The sequence below is a fragment of the Tetrao urogallus genome (assembly GCF_951394365.1).
Source record: "Tetrao urogallus genome assembly, chromosome: 2".
NCBI classification, from domain to species: Eukaryota; Metazoa; Chordata; class Aves; order Galliformes; family Phasianidae; genus Tetrao; species Tetrao urogallus.
In genome coordinates, this window is record NC_136814.1 from 66977328 (window position 1) to 66983520 (window position 6193).

Sequence of the window (6193 nt, forward strand, 5' to 3'; positions counted from 1 at the left end):
TTAGTAACTTGAGACATTATTCTAAAATTTGCTGTCATGTATCTTCTGTACTTACTATCCACAAAACTTACTGAGGTTTTCAAAAATGTGCTGACAATATCTTTTTGTAAGTTTATATAAAGTATCTTCTGATTCCTTTTATAGGCTTATCTCGCTACTCTCTTCTCTTTCAGGAAACTAATAGAAAACTTCAGACATCACAGCAGATTTTTTCAGCTTGAAGTTACTCTTTGTCTCCATTCCAAAATTCTCAATCTCCATAAGGTGTGCACTGTTGTGAAGTACTGACTGTAAACAAACATTTGAAGTATTGTTTGGTTTTCCTGCCGCTCTGCTTTTACTGAAATTAAAATCTTAAAACAACACTCAGTCATTTCCAGGACACAATGCAATTCCCACATTAATTTGGCCCTGGTAATGTGGCATTGATCTAAACCCTCTGCCACAGTTCCACAGTAAGCAAAAGGACATTGTTAATGTGGTGGAGAAACTGAATGACAGGGAAAACGTCTACATAAATATCGGTGACCTGAGCAGGATGTCAGGCTTGATCCCAAAATGTATGATCTCATACACTAGGGTTCTGTGAATATCGCTATCTACCTGATATGGGTCTGGGACTCTAATGAATGTTTTAATGTGTTTACTTAGCATGACTGTTCTTACTCAGCAGTGGAGGCTGGTATTGTTCAACTAATGCTTTGCTGGTGCTTTTCCTTCAGTCTTACATCATGTGTTCCTCAAAGCTAGGGTAGTCATTACTGGGTGTCTCTTGACGTCTGTATCCTTGTGGATTTTAGTCTGAATGCTTTCCATGCCAATTAGTAACAACACTGTTGTAGGGAGAGTAGCTGGATTCTTTTGGTCATTCAGACCAGGGACATTTGATGCCTTGGTCAAGCTTCACATCTGGGCTTGGTCCAGTTGTTGTGCTGAAGATCTTGAACTGAGGAGCTGAAGAACTGGCAATCTGGCAATTGCATTTTCTTCCAGCTGGACTGTTCATATTCAGTTTCCAATAACACTGAAATAGGAAATTCACTCTCATCATTTATGTTATTATCACTCTAAGGCTAAGACATGAGGTAGCCTTAGCCCTGAAGAACTTGCAGCCTTACCAAAAATCAGGCACAATAGAGGGATAGACGAGGAAGGAGAAAAGGTGATTCTTCTCAACACACTCATGGGGAATACACTGATAGATCATCTCTTATGAACCTCCTGGCAGTCAGTTTTTAAAGAGGTGCAGTCTTTAAAGTGGTGCTTTGAAGAAGAAGAAAGGCATGAGCTTATGAGCTTATGAGCAACTACCAGATGCTTCGTATGAAAGTACAAGTGATGAAAGAATCATAAAATCATTAAGGTTGTAAAAGACCTCTAAGATCACCCAGTCCAGTCATCAACCCATCCCCACTAACCATGTCCCTTGGTGCCACATCTCCATGTTTCTTGAACACCTCCATGGACAGTGACTCCACTACATCCCTGGGCAGTCTGTGCCAGTGCCTCACTGCTCTTTCAGAGAAGAAAATTTTCCAAATATCCTGTCTGTATCTCCCCCTAGCAAAGCTTGAGGCCAATACCTCTCATCCTATTGCTAGTTACCTGAGAGAAGAGGCTGACTCCCAGCTCATTTCAACTTCTTTTCAGATAGAAAAATGCAAAAGAAACTCTCCTAGTAAGGCATAGGTGCGGGATGGTACTTTGCTGGGAGCAAGGGCTTATGCTGTCTGCCTACCAAAGGCCTCCTCCCCATCCATTCCACCTCACTCAGGAACAATCATCTTACTGCAGGGCAGTGGGAGGTGGTTTTTATATCTGCTGTTATAAATAGGTTGCCATAAATGCAAGTGTGGAGGTTCTTGGCGCAGCAGGGTTGACTTGTTTGCCTAGAGGGCTGGAATGTGAAGGAGTATTGAAGAGGGGAGAGAGGGGAAAACAAAAGGGATTGGTATTAGGATGACATGGAGAAAACAGAGTAATGACAGGGTTGAAGGAGGCAGTGACAATGCCAGAGAGGCAGAGAGTCACAAGCCTTGGGGCTGTGTGGAGGCAATGTGGTCCTCTGCTCTCCTCCCTCCCACCCAGAGCAGGCAAAACCCTATAGTCCTGTAGCCCCTTGGGGTCAGGGGCAGCTGCTGACTACAGATAAGGAGTAGGGCAATGCCCTGGGCTGTGACCAGAGCCAGTTTCTCCCTCTACTGGAAGATGAAGCTGGGCCCCACAGTGGTGACACATATTTCAGAATTCCTCAGACTTGAGAGCAAGGCCAGCAGGTTGAGAGCAGGTTGAGCGAGGTGATTAACACGCTGCATTTGTCTCCCCTGGGATCACAAACACTGTGTGTAGCATGAGGTCCCACCAGCGCAAGAGTAAACTGAGAGAGCCCAGAGGTAATCCACAGATGTTTTCTCATACGAGCAAAGGTGTGGTGAATGAGGTTTGTTCAGCCAGGAAAGAGGAGGACAAATAAGGATTTAATTGAATCTTTCACTACCCTAAAGAAAAGTGGGGGTTGGGAAAGGACATGGCTGGTCTAGTATCTACTTTGGAAAAGGGCAGAATCAAGAAGGTACTTTGAAAAAGAGGGAAATGTCTGAAAAATGCTTGTAGCAAATAATTCACCAGAAGTCTTTCAAGCCCCAAAGATTAGTTTTGTGTCTAATTTTGAACGCTGCTTTTAGGAGACATATGAGCCTTTAGAGTTGAGAGGTGAGCAATGGAAATCATGAGAGATGTAGTTGGAGGCAAGTCAAAAGAGTGGAACTTATTACGTGAGTGAGAAGTGGAGAGTATCTTGCAACTTGCAGGTGAAAGGCAGTTGCTAGGACATGGGGAATTGCCTCTCCTTCCTGCATACTGTGAAGAAAACAAGTCACCTGCTTCAGGTGTAGTAAGGAGGATTTCAGCTCAATAGAGAGATAAAATAACCTCTAAAGAAAGTGGCAGAGAGAATGAGCGCTGAGATAAATTGCTGGAGAGCTTTGGATGTTTCTGAAAAAAAGATAAGAATCATTCTGAGAATAGTTTAGATGAAGCTGATCATACCTTTGGGCAAGAAGAGGGATGGATGGCTGTGCACAGACATTTTTTTTCTCTAATTCCGAGATAATAGTATTGATACCGTCCCTCCATTCCTCCCAGCTGGAATTTTCTTCTGTGAAAAATGACCCTTTAAACAAAATAATCGGAACAAATAGTGTCGAGTTTCTCTAGTTCCTCTCTTTTGTGCACTTCCTCTCTAAATCATTTGTGTTGGTATTACACATTCAGATGGATCCTCCAATATTTAATAAAGGTATTTTCAGGTGGATAATACACTCAAGCTTAAATGTGGGCTTAAATGTGGCTCCTCAGCTACGCTTCAGATTTTTATATATGTAGTTAGTGCCCAAAGTAGAGATTATCTATTTTGTTTCAACAATGCTAATACAGTAACTGCAGACAGAGTTGCCAGCAGGCTTCTGCAATTATGGTGTCGTTTTCTCCTTTATGTGACCAGTTAGCAACAATCAGAAGAGGTTTGGGAGCATCTCTCCTCAACAGCTGGTAGCAAGACTTGTGGATACCTCCAGCTCCTACTCATGATCCACTTAGCAGATACCCATAACTTGACTGTCCATACAGAATCTTGGGTGGTGCTCTGCTGGGTGCATTTCAGAAAGGGCAATCTTCAATGCAGCCCAAACCGCAGGATTTAGGAGGTGTGAAGCCACATGTTTCTGGCATAAGCAGACATCAGCCTTAATTTTAGTGTCCTCTAATTGACAATGCCATGAGCACTGAAGTAGGGGGAATTGCTGCGGATGAATCTTGTGATTTTTGGTGTCTACTGGACACCCTCCTTGAAAGCTGAGCCTTTAGAAAGGTTCGCTGTCTCTCACATGAGACAAGCATATGTTTTTTTCCATTTTCTTAATCGAGGTCTTTAGATAGAGGTTATTTCTCTTTCTCCAGCTCTCTTTTTTCACGAGTGAGGATGCTCTTTGTTTTATTGAGACTTTGACCATCCTGCAAATCTGGCTGAGATGTCCAACATATGAATTAAAGACGTGTGGAGGTGAATGTGCTCCATATGGTTGTGCAAGCTAGAAGTTATCCAGGCTGGAAATTAAGGGAGTTTTAAAAGATGAAGAAACTGTCAGCCATTTGATGGCATGGGGAAGTGGTTAGGGAAGAGAAAAGTGAGTTCAAAGAAAGCGTTTGTAGACGCATCTTTGCTTGAAATATGCTTCTGTATGTGGCAACACTTAAATAAAACTGTGATAAAAGGTTTGTCAAATGGCTTGAATTTATTGTGCTTGAAATTGAAAGAAGAGTTACTAAAATTTTAGTAAATGCACAGGAGACCTGGAGCTCATAATAAAGTATGGAACATTTGTTTGTTTATTTGAATTTGCATATTTCAACCTTTCACTTCCTGTGGAAGGAGATATAGTATGAAATTATCTTTTTAAGACAGAAAGGATTCTCCAAAGGCTTCTGTAGTCTCTGTAGTCCATTCAACATATTCAGAATGCAAATCAGTTCCACATCAGAGTCTTTATGGGAGGTTTTTCATTACAGGGGGGCATACAAAGCACGTACCTAAAATTTTTTAAACATGTTAAGGGTGGATCAAAAATTAGTAGATCTCCTTACCTGTATTTTCAAGAGGCTTTTTAGTACTTTTTCATATCAAATGTAAGTAGTAAATTAGCTGTATTTCTAGGTATTTGGAGGCTTCTTTGAAGCAGTGAGCAAAGGAACATAATACTTTGAAACCATTATTGACACTATCAATCATTTTAACATCATTTCTAAGGCAAAACAGGATCCTCACCAGACCGGCTTTGTGTCCTGTTTGTCTTGTTCTGACAGACTGTCTACCTGTGCTGTAATGAGAAGGTGGTCAGACCAGCTTAATACTTGGCACATTACGTTTTTCATCTTCAAAATGCTTTGTGAACATCAAGCAAGCATATCACCTTCTGTTTCTCCACTGGATACTTCTGTAGCTGAATGCAAGGAACAGATCCGGAGTCTTTATAAAATCTTGTGAGAGTGATTAGATGCTGGTGGTAATTTTAAAGCCTTTCAGATATCGAGTAGAGCAAAATTAGACTTTTAAAGCAACTAAGTTAATAGCCATTGGATTTCTAGTGACTAGTGGCATCGTCAATTGAATTTATAGCTTTACTGAAGTCTAGTTTTGTGATTTTAACTGAGATTTTTGTAGAAGTCAAAGACTGCTGCACAGATTTCTGAATGAAACAGCTGTTTTATTATTAGCAACATATAGGGACTACTAGTTGTTCTTGTTCTTACTTACTTTTTCCTTCTATTTTCAGGGATGCATCAAAGCCAGCTAGTAATCTACCTAGTGCATGTGCTTGGCTCTGGCAAAAGAAAGGTAGAGAATACAGAACAAATACAGAAAAACTCTTCCTTATTTTCTTCTTATTTTCCATAAGAAGCAATTTTCTTTTGATATTTCATCCATTTTCTTCTCCACTATTCTATTGCTAGTGCTAATGAAATATTTTCTTATGATATTCAGTGTATGAATCTGTGTCTGGTTTTGACTGTTAGCACCAGCTCTCATGCACCCTCCGTGCATATTTTTGAGATGTATTTTTATGACCTAGAAATTTGTATTGTATCTCAAAGATTTATTCCCTTCATTTCTGCCCAACTCCCAGCATTTATGTTTTTCTTTACTTCCGAAGAAATTACAAATTTTTAAATAATCGTGCAGAATTGTTCTCTTTTACAAATTTCTACTAAAATTCTGTTATTTTCTCTTGCTTTAAAATCAGAAATGGATTACACAGTAAGAATATTGTGAAATCATTGAATCACTGCAAAAGCTCTGTGATCACATTTATTATTAATGCTTATCATCAGTAAGTTCCTTGAATTTACACCGGCCCTTTCATCTGAAATGCTTATGTAATAAAACATCCATTACATCTTGAAACATCTCTTGAATACAAATGAGTCCTCAACTGAGAAAAGATGCCAGGCAAGGGCTGCATACCAGCCAGGAGCAGTGAGCCAATGGCAGAGGGAAGAACTGTTCTGAGGCCTGACATCTCTCCTTAAGTTTCAGCCATCTGAATATGTCAGGCAGCTATGAGAGAGCTATACCCACACGTCACCAAGTCACAGCATTATTTTCTTACAGGGCAGCTACTTTAGGTGAAGGATTTCC